Source organism: Triturus cristatus, chromosome 4_2, assembly GCF_964204655.1.
Source record: "Triturus cristatus chromosome 4_2, aTriCri1.1, whole genome shotgun sequence".
NCBI classification, from domain to species: domain Eukaryota; kingdom Metazoa; phylum Chordata; class Amphibia; order Caudata; family Salamandridae; genus Triturus; species Triturus cristatus.
In genome coordinates this window covers 907,312,778-907,328,652 of record NC_140586.1, presented here as the reverse complement: position 1 = coordinate 907,328,652, position 15,875 = coordinate 907,312,778, and positions in this window count along the sequence as shown.

Here is a 15,875-nt window from a genome sequence, read left to right as displayed (position 1 = left end):
TTGTCCCCAGCTGCCCAGCAAGTAGTGGGCAGCTGCTACGTTTAGGTTCTGGCGCAACCTGGACCCTAATGTGATTGAAGTACTATTGTGGTTTAATGCTTATGGTGTTAGGAAATGTACCGTGTGTAGTATGTTTTGCGCACCCTGTGTTAATGCTTATGGTGTTAGGAAATGTACCGTGTATAGTATGTTTTGCGCACCCTGCGTTAATGCTTATGGTGTTAGGAAATGTACCGCGTATAGTATGTTTTGCGCACCCTGTGTTCATACTTATGGTGTTAGGGAATGTACTGTGTGTAGTATGTTTTGCGCACCCTGTGTTTTATACCTCTAGATATGATTTCTGCATAGGAGGTTGTTTTACCTGTTTAGGTTGATGTTAGGGAGATTATACTTCCCTGTGTGATGTACGCCCCTAGTGTAATTATACTTAGGAGGTAGGGTCTAATGCGTTAGACTTGTGAGAGTTTGCATAATGTGTTTATGCCCCTGTGATGTATACAGGATAGGTTTTATACCTGATTCTATTGTGATAATGCTGAGGTCATTATGACACCAGTAGTTACTGGTTGTGCTCTACAGTTATAATTTGCGTTACAGTTGGTATATGTTCTACATTTACAATTGGTGATTTGTGCTAATTCTGACAGTGGTCCATGTGGCCCTGTCTTGTGTAAATAGTCCCCTGTAAAATTCTGCCCAGTGCCAGTTGGCACAGTGTAAATTATGTGATTATCATTTAATGTGTTTATTATAATACAAAGGCTATTTTTTATATATAACCTTATGTGGAGTTTCTTTTGTGGTGGGCCTAGGGTGTTGTTGCTGTGTGCGCGCACAAACGCTTTACACATTGCCTCCAGGATAAGCCTGACTGCTCGTGCCAAGGTACCAAGGGGGTGAGCAGGGGTTATATTTGGCGTGTAACTCCCCAGCCCTGACTTAGAGTGGTGGTCTCTGTGTGGAAATATGGATTTTTCTGATCAGTTATGTCCCCTATCTTGGACCCCAACGGTTTCATGTATGAATCACAAGTACATGTATGTTCCCTCCAGTTCCAGTTATGAAGACGCAAACATATGTGCGTCCACCGTCAACATGCCCTCTTTCAGATCCGCCATGAATAGGCCGGATATTCCATTCCTAAGTATGAAAGGCCACCGGCTTTATATGGTTCACTTATGCCATTTTACAGTCCAGGCAAGTAGGCCCTGATTCTGTCGTCAAGCTTTTCTTGCCTTCTGCCTCTGAAAGCTCCAGTCTGAGCCTGCATCTGTGACCATGAACTTTGTCTCATTCCCTGCGCGGCTCACGATGCCTGACATCAGCCTGTTGCCTGCCAAAAACTGTATTTCACCTTCGAAATTATCTGCTCCGCTCCCTGCCCAATGCATTCCTGTCTAGTAGTTTAAGTAAACATTCTTCCAGCTACCGAGCAAAGGCCCGGCTTCTCTGTCTTTATGCAAGTAATTCATAGCCCTATTATTATGGAAGATTTCTGCCCTCGCATCTAGTGTAGACACTTAGACGCTTGTACACGCACTAACAGTCAGTATAGTCAGTATAGAATAAGATTCTACTCTAAGAGACCTTTCTTTTGGATAACATAGTTCTTTAAACATAGGATGTTAGATATGAGTTGGGATTAGGTTGACTTGACCCTCCAGACTTCTGTCGCCACATGTAGAGCTAAATGTCAAGTCCCCTTCACCCCCTAGTTGCACGTCAATCACACGTCATGCTGCTACGCGCGCATTTCTGCCAAGTATTTCTGCTGACATTGCGAAATTCTTTCATGGAACCACCCTATTATGACATCACACCTGATGACGTTCTTTAGTTACACCCAGTAACGCCCACTTTTGCTACGTATGTATATTTTATCTACACTATCAATTGTTACGCCTCTTGCATTTGCTTCACTGTAATGCCTATTGTATAAAAGTAATTACTTATCAATAAAGTATGTACTTCACTTCCTGAACCTCCGTGGTGATGGAACTTGGAGCAACCGATTCGAATCGTCCATTGGAATAAAGCCCATTCCGAACCTCTAATACCACGGATTCTGCCTCTTATTTACTGAGCTATTTTTATTATGTTTCTGTATCAAATTAAGTCCCGGTAATTAAATTATTTACCACATCTGCCTGGCTTTGGCGCAAGCCCTAGCCAACCAGAGATCCCATTTCTAACAAAACTTTATAGTTGGTACTGAATGTGGCACAACATACAGAGCTGCCGAATTTGGGACTGGAGACCACGTTCGAGTCTCGATGTCAGGTCTCCCCTCCTTGATGTAACAAATTAAACACTAATTCAAATTAAACAACATCACAACATAAAAGGAAGTGAAACAATGCGGTATTGGTAAATAGTAAAACTTTCTGAAGCTTAGACACTCAGGTAAACAAAAGTTTTTTTTTTGTTTTTTTTAACTCTTTATTTTGAGATTATACAACAAAATACAGCGAGCATTACACTTATATGTAGAAGGAGACACAGAAATATCACCATATCACAGAGTATCGTACATTGGAGTCAATCATTTGATCATAGCAGTGCTTCCCTCTCATAAGGCCCCTCTGGTCCGCAGTCCTGCCCGATGGGGACACCAGTCCTCCCTCCAAGCCTCGCACATACCACCAAACATTATCCCTCAGCGGCAGCAGGGGGCGATCCCCGGTCCTCATGTGTGGTGAGGTACCGCGTCAGGGGGCCCCAAATGTCAAGGGGCCGAGACACAGGCGGCAACAATTCAGCATACAGAAGAACATTTTCCTGACAGGTAAGCATATCCCGCAACCATTCCTTAAACTTAGGGCTTCTCCCCCGCCCCCATCGACATGCCACACGTCGCTTGGCGAGCAATAGCGCGCAGGTAACAAAGCGCCGATCCGCCTTAGGTATATCCCGGGTGTATCCCAGCAGGGCCTGTAGGGGAGAGGGATGCAGGGTGGACCCCAGCATCTCGCCCAAGGCGTCATAAACCTGGTTCCAATAATCGTCTATGCTCGGGCAGGTCCAGGCCAGGTGCAAGAAATCTGACCCAGGGGAGTGGCACCTATCGCATCGGTCGTTATCGCGGAGATGAAACCTATGCATCTGAACTGGGGTGCAATAAAGGCGGTGCAGGAATTTATAATGGATAACGCGGAACCTACTACTCGAGGAGATCATTTCGGTTTGCAAACAACAGTACTCCCACTGTTTATCCGTGAACCCAGTGCCAATCTCAGTCTCCCAGCCAGCACGGGACCTCGGAATGTCCCCCCGGACGTGATTATAGAGGCGCCGGTAAAGCGAGGAGACCATGTGCGACGGGGAAGTGGAGTCAAGAAGATAATGGAACGGTTCCAGAACCGTAGGCTCTGCCGGGTATGCCGGCAATATTTTCTGCAGGCCACTGCGAAGCCGAATAAACGCAAAGACCTCCAGGGGGGTAGGGACAATGGTTCCAAAAAGGAGCGGGAGGTCACGAAACCTACCCTCATGAAATAAGTCACCCCAGCATGTAATCCCCGTTTTAACTTTGATTCGCTGGAACAGGCCTTCCTCTAGAAGTGGAAGAGCCGGATGATACACCAGGGGCATCAGTGGGGAATAAAGGAGCGGCGCGCCCATGTGCCCAGCCAGAACACTCCAAGCATGCGCCGTGGCCTGTACAGGATTGCGATCGGCACGAGACGAAGGAACCTCCGCGAGGGCTGCCCCCTCCAGCGGGACCGGATCCCCCAGCCAGTGCTCCACCGCTATCTGTGGCATGAAAGGGGAGGGGCGATACCAATAATACGCGTAGTGTGCCTGAGCGCAGTTGTAATAGAGTTCGAAATCGGGGTTATCGAGGCCCCCTTGTATATACGGACGCGTGAGCACAGATCACTTAAGCCGCGGTCTCTTCCCTCCCCACACCAGGCGGATAAGTTCCGATCGCAATGCCCTGAAGAAATATCCCCCCGGATGAAACGGTATATTGAGGAATAGATAGAGTAGCTTGGGAAGTATAACCATCTTTATAAGTGAGATCCGACCAGCCATGGTCAGCGGTAAGGTCAGCCACCTGACTACACTTGAGCGTATACCCTCCAGAGTCTTACCGTAATTCATGCGCATCACCTCCTGTCGATCCCTAGAAACCCACACCCCTAAGTACTTCACGTCAGTGTCGCGCCATTCCAGCGGGAAGTCGAGCGGTATTCTGTCGACCCCCTCCGTTAGGGGGAAGACCGCAAAATTGCCCGAGTTCATGTGTATCCCCGAGTATAGCGAGAATCGAACAAATTCCCTGAGTATGGGGTTCAAGTGATCCCGAGGGTGCTTGATGTAAAGCGTGAGGTCGTCCGCGTAGAGCGATAATAAAATTTGCCTCTGTTGACATCGCAAGGACGCCGCTAGGTAATTCTGCCGGAGACGGGACGCCAGCGGTTCTATTGCTAAGGCAAAGAGGAGCGGTGATAATGGGCACCCCTGCGGAGTACCCCTGGTGACTGGGAATGGTTCCGAGACCCGACCATTAATAAGGACTCTCGCCATGGGGCGGTGATACAGGATTTGGATCCATCTGGAGAAAGCTACTGGCATGCCCATGTTGCGTAGTATCAAATGAAGGTAGTCCCACTCGACCGAGTCGAACGCCTTGGTGGCATCCAAGAACACCGCCACCAGCGCAAGAGAGGGGTCAGCATTGTTCAGGACCGAGAAAAGAGTCCGCAGATTGTGGGAGGTAGACCTGCCAGGGACGAACCCCGATTGATCCGGCAGGATCAAGTCACCAATCAGGAGATTGACGCGATTCGCTAGTACCTTGGCGAGGATCTTCACATCACTGTTAAGAAGGGAAAGGGGCCTGTAGGAATCACAGGAATCCGGGGACTTCCCCGACTTGAGGAGCGAGACTATCAGGGTCAATAAAGGTTTTGTAGTAGTCAACAGGGAAGCCATCCAGGCCCGGTGCCCTCCCCGATGACGTCTGCATTATGGCTTCCTTGATTTCGGGTAGGCCTATAGGGGCCACCAGGAGTTCCCGCTGGGCATCGGATAACCATCCGAGAGTAAGCTACGACAAATACTCAGACATTTCTAACGGCGACTCACGTCTAGATGTGTATAAGGCCGAGTAGTGTGAGACAAAGGAGGAGAGTATAGAGGGCGTATCCCGGCACATGGTACCATCAGGGGCTCTGACCTCCAATATGTGATTGAAGCCCTGCGGAGGGCGGACCACCCCCGCCAGAAATCTGCCGGGCCGCTCCCCCTCCCCATATGCCCGCGCCATGAAGTGTTTCCCCCGAAAGTGAACTTCTCTCTCCGCGGTGCGCTTGTACTCCGAGAGCTTAGTACGATATTCTAGCTGCGCCCCGGGATCCTCCAGGAAATCAGGGGCAGTTTCTAATGGTCCGCAGATCCCGCTCCAGGGAAGTCAGAGTAGCGTGAAGAGAGCGCAGGACCCCTGAACCCTTCGAAATACACCCCCCCCGCATAGTGACCTTGAAGGCCTCCCACACCGTCGCCACACTGTCCACCGACCCTCTATTGCGATCTATACAGTCCATGATCTCCTGGGACATTTCATGCTGGAAAAGCTCATCCAGGAGAATGTTAGGTTGCGTGCGCCATGGGAGCGGCGCGCTGACCAGTCCAGTCCTAGCCAGAGTGATCAGCACCGGTGCATGGTCTGAAAAGGTACGAGGTAAATGTCGTGCAGCCAGCAATGAGGACCCCAAGCTCATAGAAAGCAGCATGTAGTCCAACCGAGCCCATGTGGAATGCGGAGCCGACCAGTGCGTGCCCTCCCGCACATCCGGGTGTATCCGGCGCCAAGTGTCTATCAGTAAATGGTGGGCCAGTAGGTCAGAGATATAAACCTAAGAGCGGGGGTGATGTGAGGTGTCTACATTGGAGCGGTCCAGAGCAGGGTTCAGAGTGACATTGAAATCTCCCCCCCAAATCAAGTGCGTGGACCCTACCCCCAGTATAACTTCCCATAGGGAAATAAAGAGCGTGCACTCGTCCAGATTTGGCCCGTAAGAGGACGCAATAGTGATCGTGGCGTTACCCATCCGACCACACACAACACAGAAACGGCCTTTGACATCCGTTTTTTCCCCCAGGGGCATGAATGGAGTATGTTTCTTGACCAATATGGCATTTCCCCTAGAATAAGTGGAATACGAGGAGAATAGGCCATAAGACGCCCATCGGGATGCAAAGGTAGGTAAGCTATGAGGGTCCGTGTGAGTTTCCTGCAACAGCGCTATGTGTTTCTGATGGCGGTCTAGATACCCCAGGACTTGGCGGCGCTTGCGCGGGTCCCCCAACCCCCGTATGTTCCAGGCCAGGACGTTGACTCTGCTATGCGGGTCTCTCAGCGTGTTCCCTTCTTCCTGCGCCATCACGCGGACTGACACCAGATTCTAACTCGTAGGTTATCCCGCAGCCAAGCCTCGCAGCCCCGCTGCCCTACCCCTCCCAGACCGAGAACGCAGCACTCTGCCATCTCCAGGCCCCACCTCAGGCGTCGCCAAACATCCAACTCCAATGTATACATGTACTTGGTCCAATGCACAAGTGTAATGCTGTATTCACATTCCCTCCCCTCACCCGTTACAGCCGACTCCCCCAACTCGTCGGAGGAGATCTTACCGACAAACCATCCCTCCATCAACCCTCCCCCCCCCCGTCCCACCCCCTCCCACCACGACAGCCCAATCCTGCCGGGATCCATACCCCCCCAGCCCCCCTATCAAATAGAACCAGAATTGTGGGGTATTCCCTCTCTGGGTGACACCAGTGAGCTGGACCTACCCTCCCCTATCCCGATATTTCACCCACTGTATCGCTCCCGCTGAGGGCAGGGAGCAAAGGTGGGGTGGGAGGGGGAGTGCCAAGGCAAATAGCAGCCACAATAACCCTAACAGCACCTCCTAAATATTAAGTGGCGATACAATTGGGGCACTTAATCTCAATGCTCCCCCCAACCTCCACGGGCTCCGACAAGAGTCAACGGACTGGAATAGCTCTCCCCACAGTCAAGGCAGTCTAGCTTGTGGAGTCTACCAGTCCACCTCTACAGCCAGAAGAAGGCGTGAGCAAATTAGGGAATGGAAAAAAGGGGAGCAGCAAAGAATGAATAGAGAGGAGTGAGAGGGATGCAGAAGAGAGAAAAAAATAAGGAGCACAGTGGAATCATGACGTTAATACTCATCAGTCCGGAGCCGACGTCAGGGACCGGGACCCAGATCTCGCCCCAGGGCTGCGCCGCGGAGACGCGGAGGGCCGCTGGTCCCTAAGGAAGTCCTCCACCTGCTGCGGGTTGCCGAAGAAGAGGACTTTGCCATGATGGGTGATCTTGAGCTTAGCGGGGTAAAGCATTGAATATGGGATGTCGCGCTGTTGCAGCTTTTTCTTTACTCCCACAAACTTGCGACGGGCCTCCTGCACCATCTGAGTGAAGTGCGGGTAGAACGAGAGTGTGGTGTTTTCATGCTGGATCGGTTGTTGCTCTCATGCCAGACGCAGCAGGGTGTCCCGGTCTCTGTAGTTGAGGAACTTGATAATCACCGGGCGCGGTGGAGCCCCAGGGACCGGCCGGGGCCCCAAGGATCTGTGGGCCCGCTCCACCACCAGCTGAGGCGAAAAGGCGTCCCGTCCAAATTTATCCGTCAGTAGGCGCTCTATGAACTCCTCCATGCGGCCGCCGCCACTGGATTCCGCCAGGCCAACCAGGCGGACGTTATTCCTCCGGGAACGCGCCTCCAAGTCCTCATTTTTTTCCGCAATGACTTTGAGTAGGCGATCCATCTGTGAGATTTTAGTTGCGCCAGTCCCAGCCCCATCCTCCAGCTCTGAGATCCGACCCTCCGCCTCCTTAAGCCGCTCCCCGTGCTGGTCCAGCGATGCACCACCGCGTCCAGCCTAGTATTCATAGTGTCGATCTTTGAGTCAATGGAGGTTAAACTCCGCTGCATGCCCACGAGCAGGGACTTCCAGTCCAAATCTTCCTCCTCACCGGTACCCGTTTCCCCTCCATCCGCATTCTGGGCGCGTGTTTTTTTCCCCTTTGGGGGGTTGAAATGCAGCGTTGTTTGTTTCGCGTCCGGCTTCCCCATTGTGTCCGCAGGCGCCGAGATCAGTCCGTGCGGGGAGCGGGCTGCTCAATGCACGCAATTGGCGCCGGTTCCAGGACCAGACCTCAGGCCGCGCACACCCCGCTCCGCACCGCTCCCCCACTCCAGCTCTCACGGGGGGCACCCACGGGACCGGCCCCCAATGTCTGTCGAGAGCGCTCCTCCCGGATATCCAGCCAGAGGCCCAACTCAGTCCCGCAGCCAGTAGGAGTCGCAGCGCCTCCCGCGCCTCCACAGTCACAGCGCCAGTTGGTCACGCACCTGCAGGGCCAAACGGAGGACCAAGGAAGCACCCCACCGGCCATGTCGCAGCGTCTCACGCCGGCAAGGAAATTGCGACGGTGTACATCCAAACCGGACCCACTCTCCGGCCTCGGGCGCACCCCCAGCTCCTCCCCGGTGGCGTCCAGGCACAGGATTCTGCCGCTCCCCTCCCCGGGTCACTGACAGGGCAGGCGGAGGTGACTAAGAGCGCGCCGCCGGTCCCCTCGGTCTCGCTGCCGTCAGATCAGGCCTCCAGAGCACTCGCCGGTCCCTGTGGCAGCCATCCGCGTCCCCCAAGCGGAGGGGGGGGCACTCCCCCGCGAGCAGGTGGCAGGGGCGCAGTGTGGGCAGCAGTCTTCAGGCAACACATGCGCCCCGAGGATCCCGGCGTAACGTAGCGCCAATGGCCGCTCCGCCCCGCACACCAGACTTTGTCCCAGCGGCCCGCAGACGACGATCTCTCTACCTCCGGGGCTCCGTTTCTCCCCGCGCCGGCACCGGACAATCCAGAAATACCACACCACTCGCCGATGTATCAGCAGCAGTCTCAGCTCCAGCAGCAGTTTCAATGCGGCACCAGCGTCGCGGCCCAGCAGGCCTCGAGGATCCCCGGCTTACAGTGACGCCAGTGACCGCCTCGTCGCTCCTCCCCGCTCACCGGACCTTTCTCTGCGACCTGCAGAAGCCGATCTCTCCGCCTCCTGGTCCCCGCCTCTCCCCAAACCGGCACAGGACAGTCTCGAAGTGCCACGCCGTCCGCCGATGTGGTCAGTGCACCATTAGCTGGCCGGGAGGATGGTGCTGTTGGATAAGTATTTGCCTGGCCGGCTGGAGCCTCACAGAAGTGCGGCCATGACGGTCCAGCGCCACCTAGCGCCCAGGTAAACAAAAGTTAATAAATGCTGTGTCATAAGGAAGCATTATGATGGGATGGCCAATAAAAGGATGGAGTGCATTTCCAGGCAGGAGGAGGGGCCATCGCGATGTGAAGGAGTGTGAGGACTCGAGATAGAGGCCTGCTGGGACGACCGAAAGAAACAATCTGTGAAATCACCATGGGGCGGCAACAGTCAGAGAATGGAGGGACAAGCACCAATGAAATGACACCATTTCAGAATGCCACAGGTATCAGCCAATGGCAATTCATGGACGTGCCACAAACTAACATAAGAGATAACAACAGGTCTTACAGACAGCACATGCGCTGTCTAGGCTCGACCTAAAAAGGATAAAGGAGCAAGCTAAAGGAAGGCAGGGCAGAGAAAGTATTATTATACTGCATGCAGTAGTCATTGGGTAGTAAAAGCCAGGCTTAATTGAGGTGAAGTGGGCTTCTTACACCCAGGAGCCCTGGTGCCACTGCACCCATTGCCCCATTGATGAATCCATAAAACATGGAAGAGAACCCTTTGTTAGATCTTCTGCAGGCCCATCAGGTCACACACTCTGAGCCTGTGTCATATCAAAATGCCTACCCTCGCTGAACCATTCAGCTCAAGACAGTTCAGACAGCAGGACACTCCTGTCTAGACTAGGGCTGGGCGGAATTTGCGGAATGCCTCTTCGCGGAATTTTGAAAAAAAAATTGTTGAAAACGAGTGCACAACCTGAGGGACCGTGTGCCCGGGACTGGGGTCCCTCGTGCTTGGACAGGCTCCCCTATCTCCCCGGCCTGGCTGCGTTGAGAAGCAGGGACCGGCCCCGGGCCTCCTGATGTTTGGTCAGGGCCTGGGATCCCACGTCCTGCGGCCTGCCAAGTGTCCATCTGCCCGGGACAAGGGACCCTGGTGCAGAGCCCCGGAGCCCTGCAAGGGCAGGCAGGAGCCCTACCGCTATGGCTCGGTGTGGGCAGCTGGGAGTCCTTTCGGTCCCGGCCATCTGGTCGCACCTTTCCCTCGGCCATCTGGTCGCGCGCAATGCTTTCCAATAGGGCGACCAGATGGCCGGGCCTGCCTGGAAGTCCCGATGAGGGTCCATTCGCCTCGCGGATCCCAGCCAGGGCTCCAGGAGGTCGGGCGCGTCCGCGCCTAGGGTCCCCTCCGTCACTCGGAGCGCGAGGGTTACAAGAAAGGTGGGTAGCCTTCCTCCGGATTAGTAGGGGCAGGGTATGCCGGTACACCCCTCCTGGGGATTGCGGTTCTCAGGCGGGGACCAGATGGGCCAAGCCCGGACGACACTTCCCCGGGGCGTCCGGTGCTCCCTCCTCCAGCCCGCGGCGAGGCAAAGTGCCCAGGGCGGGCTCCATGGGTCCCCCGGGCATCCACCGAGGCCTGCAGCCCCAAAGCCCTGCAGCCCTGGAGCCCTTCAGCCCGGAGCCCTGGAGCCCTGCAGGCCCGGAGCCCTGCAGCCCCGGAGCCCTGCAGGCCCGGAGCCCTGCAGCCCCGGAGCCCTGCAGCCACCGAGGCCTGCAGCCCCAAAGCCCTGCAGCCCTGGAGCCCTTCAGCCCGGAGCCCTGGAGCCCTGCAGGCCCGGAGCCCTGCAGGCCCGGAGCCCCGGAGCCCTGCAGGCCCAGAGCCCTGCAGGCCCAGAGCCCTGCAGCCCTGGAGCCCTGCAGCCCCGGAGCCCTGCAGCCACGGAGCCCTGCAGCCACGGAGCCCTGCGTGGGCAGGCGGGAACCCTAGCGCGAAGGCTCGGGGTTGGACAGATGGGAGTCCTGTCAGTCCCGTCCATCTGGTTGCACCTCTCCCCTCGGCCATCTGGTCGCGCGCAATGCTTTCTAATGGGGCGACCAGATGGCCGGGCCGGCCTGGAAGTCCCGATGAGGGTCCATTCGCCTCGCGGATCCCAGCCAGGGCTCCAGGAGGTCGGGCGCGTCCGCGCTTAGGGTCCCCTCCGTCACTCGGAGCGCGAGGGTTACAAGAAAGGTGGGTAGCCTTCCTCCGGATTAGTAGGGGCAGGGTATGCCGGTACACCCCTCCTGGGGATTGCGGTTCTCAGGCGGGGACCAGATGGGCCAAGCCCGGACGACACTTCCCCGGGGCGTCCGGTGCTCCCTCCTCCAGCCCGCGGCGAGGCAAAGTGCCCAGGGCGGGCTCCATGGGTCCCCCGGGCGTCCACCGAGGCCTGCAGCCCCAAAGCCCTGCAGCCCTGCAGCCCTGGAGCCCTTCAGCCCGGAGCCCTGGAGCCCTGGAGCCCTGCAGGCCCGGAGCCCTGCAGCCCCGGAGCCCTGCAGGCCCGGAGCCCTGCAGCCCCGGAGCCCTGCAGCCCCAAAGCCCTGCAGCCCTGGAGCCCTTCAGCCCGGAGCCCTGGAGCTCTGGAGCCCTGCAGGCCCGGAGCCCTGCAGGCCCGGAGCCCTGCAGCCCCGGAGCCCTGCAGCCCCGGAGCCCTGCAGGCCCAGAGCCCTGCAGGCCCGGAGCCCTGCAGCCCTGGAGCCCTGCAGCCCCGGAGCCCTGCAGCCACGGAGCCCTGCGTGGGCAGGCGGGAACCCTAGCGCGAAGGCTCGGGGTTGGACAGATGGGAGTCCTGTCAGTCCCGTCCATCTGGTTGCACCTCTCCCCTCGGCCATCTGGTCGCGCGCAATGCTTTCCAATGGGGCGACCAGATGGCCAGGCCGGCCTGGAAGTCCCGATGAGGGTCCATTCGCCTCGCGGATCCCAGACAGGGCTCCAGGAGGTCGGGCGCGTCCGCGCCTAGGGTCCCCTCCGTCACTCGGAGCGCGAGGGTTACAAGAAAGGTGGGTAGCCTTCCTCCGGATTAGTAGGGGCAGGGTATGCCGGTACACCCCTCCTGGGGATTGCGGTTCTCAGGCGGGGACCAGATGGGCCAAGCCCGGACGACACTTTCCCGGGGCATCCGGTGCTCCCTCCTCCAGCCCGCGGCGAGGCAAAGTGCCCAGGGCGGGCTCCATGGGTCCCCCGGGCGTCCACCGAGGCCTGCAGCCCTGCAGCCCTGCAGCCCTGGAGCCCTTCAGCCCGGAGCCCTGGAGCCCTGCAGGACCGGAGCCCTGCAGCCCTGCAGCCCTGGAGCCCTGCAGCCCCTGAGCCCTGCAGCCACGGAGCCCTGCGTGGGCAGGCAGGAACCCTAGCGCGAAGGCTCGGGGTTGGACAGATGGGAGTCCTTTCAGTCCCGTCCATCTTGTTGCACCTCTCCCCTCGGCCATCTGGTCGCGCGCAATGCTTTCCAATGGGGCGACCAGATGGCCGGGCCGGCCTGGAAGTCCCGATGAGGGTCCATTCGCCTCGCAGATCCCAGCCAGGGCTCCAGGAGGCCGGGCGCGTCCGGGCCTAGGGTCCCCTCCGTCACTCGGAGCGCGTGGGTTACAAGAAAGGGGGGTAGCCTTCCTCCGGATTAGTATGGGCAGGTTATGCCGGAAGACCCCTCCGGGGCTGGCGGTTCTTTTTCCGGGGACCAGATGGGCAACGCCCGGGCAACATCCTCCCAGGCTTCACTCCTCCGGCCCGCGGCGTGGCAAAGTGCCCAGGGATGGGCTCCACGGGTCCCGGGCAGTCCTACCCCCGGGGCGCCCGGGCCCGAGAGCTCCGTCGGTCCTCCCCGTGCCCGAGTCCCAGCCGCTGTCCCCCAGCCCCCGGGAAGCAGAGAGCCCACCGAGCCCATGGTTCAGGCAGGAGCCCTACCGCTATGTAGCCTTCCTCCGGATTACTAGGGACAGGGTACTGTGGGACCCCTCTCGGTCCTCAGCCGGCAGCTGGATGGGCCCGGATGCTGCCCCGGTCCTGTCCCCGGGACTGCCGCGTGGCAGGGTGCCCGGGACAAGGGGTCCGTATGGTCCCGGGAGGCTTCCCCTGCGCCTGCGGGCCTGGGAGCCCCGGCTGGCTCCAGGGGCCCAGCCGGGCCCTGGGCCCCATCCCCCGGCCTGCGGCACTGCCAAAGGCCTGGGACGGGGTTCCGTTGTGTCCGGGGAGCCTCCCCAGGCCTGTCTGGGTTCATTGGCCCCTGGGGGCCCCGGGGAGGGCAGCCTCCCCGCCCCGGGCTCCGTCCCGGGTCCTGCCGCGCGGCAGGGTGCCCGGGGTGGGCCTTGGAGGGCCCGGGGAGGCTTCCCCTGCGCCTGCGGGCCTGGGAGCCCCGGCTGGGTCCAGGGGCCCGGCCGGGCCCCGGGTCGGGGTCTCCGGCCCCGGGCCCCGTCCCCCGGCCTGCGGCACTGCCAAAGGCCTGGGACGGGGTTCTGTTGTGTCCGGGGAGCCTCCCCAGGCCTGTCTGGGTTCATTGGCCCCTGGGGGCCCCGGGGAGGGCGGCCTCCCCGCCCCGGGCTCCGTCCCGGGTCCTGCCGCGCGGCAGGGTGCCCGGGACGGGGTCCGGAGGGCCCGGGGAGGCTTCCCCTGCGCCTGCGGTCCCGGGAGCCCCAGCTGGGTCCAGGGGCCCGGCCGGGCCCTGGGTCGGGGTCTCCGGCCCTGGGCCCCGTCCCCTGGCCTGCGGCACTGCCAAAGGCCTGGGACGGGGTTCCGTTGTGTCCGGGGAGCCTCCCCAGGCCTGTCTGGGTTCATTGGCCCCTGGGGGCCCCGGGGAGGGCGGCCTCTCCGCCCCGGGCTCCGTCCCGGGTCCTGCCGCGCGGCAGGGTGCCCGGGACGGGGTCCGGAGGGCCCGGGGTGGCTTCCCCTGCGCCTGCGGTCCCGGGAGCCCCGGCTGGGTCCAGGGGCCCGGCCGGGCCCCGGGTCGGGGTCTCCGGCCCCGGGCCCCGTCCCCCGGCCTGCGGCACTGCCAAAGGCCTGGGACAGGGTTCCGTTGTGTCCGGGGAGCCTCCCCAGGCCTGTCTGGGTTCATTGGCCCCTGGGGGCCCCGGGGAGGGCGGCCTCCCCGCCCCGGGCTCCGTCCCGGGTCCTGCCGCACGGCAGGGTGCCCGGGACGGGGTCCGGAGGGCCCGGGGAGGCTTCCCCTGCGCCTGCGGTCCCGGGAGCCCCGGCTGGGTCCAGGGGCCCGGCCGGGCCCCGGGTCGGGGTCTCCGGCCCCGGGCCCCGTCCCCCGGCCTGCGGCACTGCCAAAGGCCCGGGACGGGGTTCCGTTGTGTCCGGGGAGCCTCCCCAGGCCTGTCTGGGTTCATTGGCCCCTGGGGGCCCCGGGGAGGGCGGCCTCCCCGCCCCGGGCTCCGTCCCGGGTCCTGCCACGCGGCAGGGTGCCCGGGACGGGGTCCGGAGGGCCCGGGGAGGCTTCCCCTGCGCCTGCGGTCCCGGGAGCCCCGGCTGGGTCCAGGGGCCCGGCCGGGCCCCGGGTCGGGGCCTCCGGCCCCGGGCCCCGTCCCCCGGCCAGTGGCACTGCCAAAGGCCCGGGACGGGGTTCAGTTGTGTCCGGGGAGCCTCCCCAGGCCTGTCTGGGTTAATTGGCCCCTGGGGGCCCCGAGGAGGGCGGCCTCCCCGCCCCGGGCTCCGTCCCGGGTCCTGCCGCGCGGCAGGGTGCCCGGGACGGGGTCCGGAGGGCCCGGGGAGGCTTCGCCTGCGGTCCCGGGAGCCCCGGCTGGGTCCAGGGGCCCGGCCGGGCCCCGGGTCGGGGTCTCCGGCCCCGGGCCCCGTCCCCAGGCCTGCGGCACTGCCAAAGGCCCGGGACGGGGTTCCGTTGTGTCCGGGGAGCCTCCCCAGGCCTGTCTGGGTTCATTGGCCCCTGGGTGCCCCGGGGAGGGCGGCCTCCCCGCCCCGGGCTCCGTCCCGGGTCCTGCCGCGCGGCAGGGTGCCCGGGACGGGGTCCGGAGGGCCCGGGGAGGCTTCCCCTGCGCCTGCGGTCCCGGGAGCCCCGGCTGGGTCCAGGGGCCCGGCCGGGCCCCGGGTCGGGGTCTCCGGCCCCGGGCCCCGTCCCCCCGGCCTGCGGCACTGCCAAAGGCCCGGGACGGGGTTCCGTTGTGTCCGGGGAGCCTCCCCAGGCCTGTCTGGGTTCATTGGCCCCTGGGGGCCCCGGGGAGGGCGGCCTCCCCGCCCCGGGCTCCGTCCCGGGTCCTGCCGCGCGGCAGGGTGCCCGGGGCGGGGTCCGGAGGGCCCGGGGAGGCTTCCCCTGCGCCTGCGGTCCCGGGAGCCCCGGCTGGGTCCAGGGGCCCGGCTGGGCCCCGGGTCGGGGTCTCCGGCCCCGGGCCCCGTCCCCCGGCCTGCGGCACTGCCAAAGGCCCGGGGCAGGGTTCCGTTGTGTCCGGGGAGCCTCCCCAGGCTCGTCTGGGTTCATTGGCCCCTGGGGGCCCGGGGGAGGGTGGCCTCCCCGCCCCGGGCTCCGTCCGGGGTCCTGCCACGCGGCATGGTGCCCGGGGCGGGGTCCGGAGGGCCCGGGGAGGCTTCCCCTTCCCTTTCCCCTCGGCCATCTGGTCGCGCCTGTCCCCTTGGCCATCTGGTCGCGCAAGCCCCTTCGGCCATCTGGTCGCGCACGTCCCTTCAGACAGAGGGGACCCTAGGCACGAATGTACCCGACCTCCTGGAGCCCTCGCTGGGATCCGGGAGGCAGAGGGACCCCCTTCGAGACTTCCAGGCAAGCTCGGCCATCTGGTCGCCCCATAGGAAAGCATTGTGCGCGACCAGATGGCCGAGCTTGCCTGGAAGTCTCGATGAGGGTCCATTT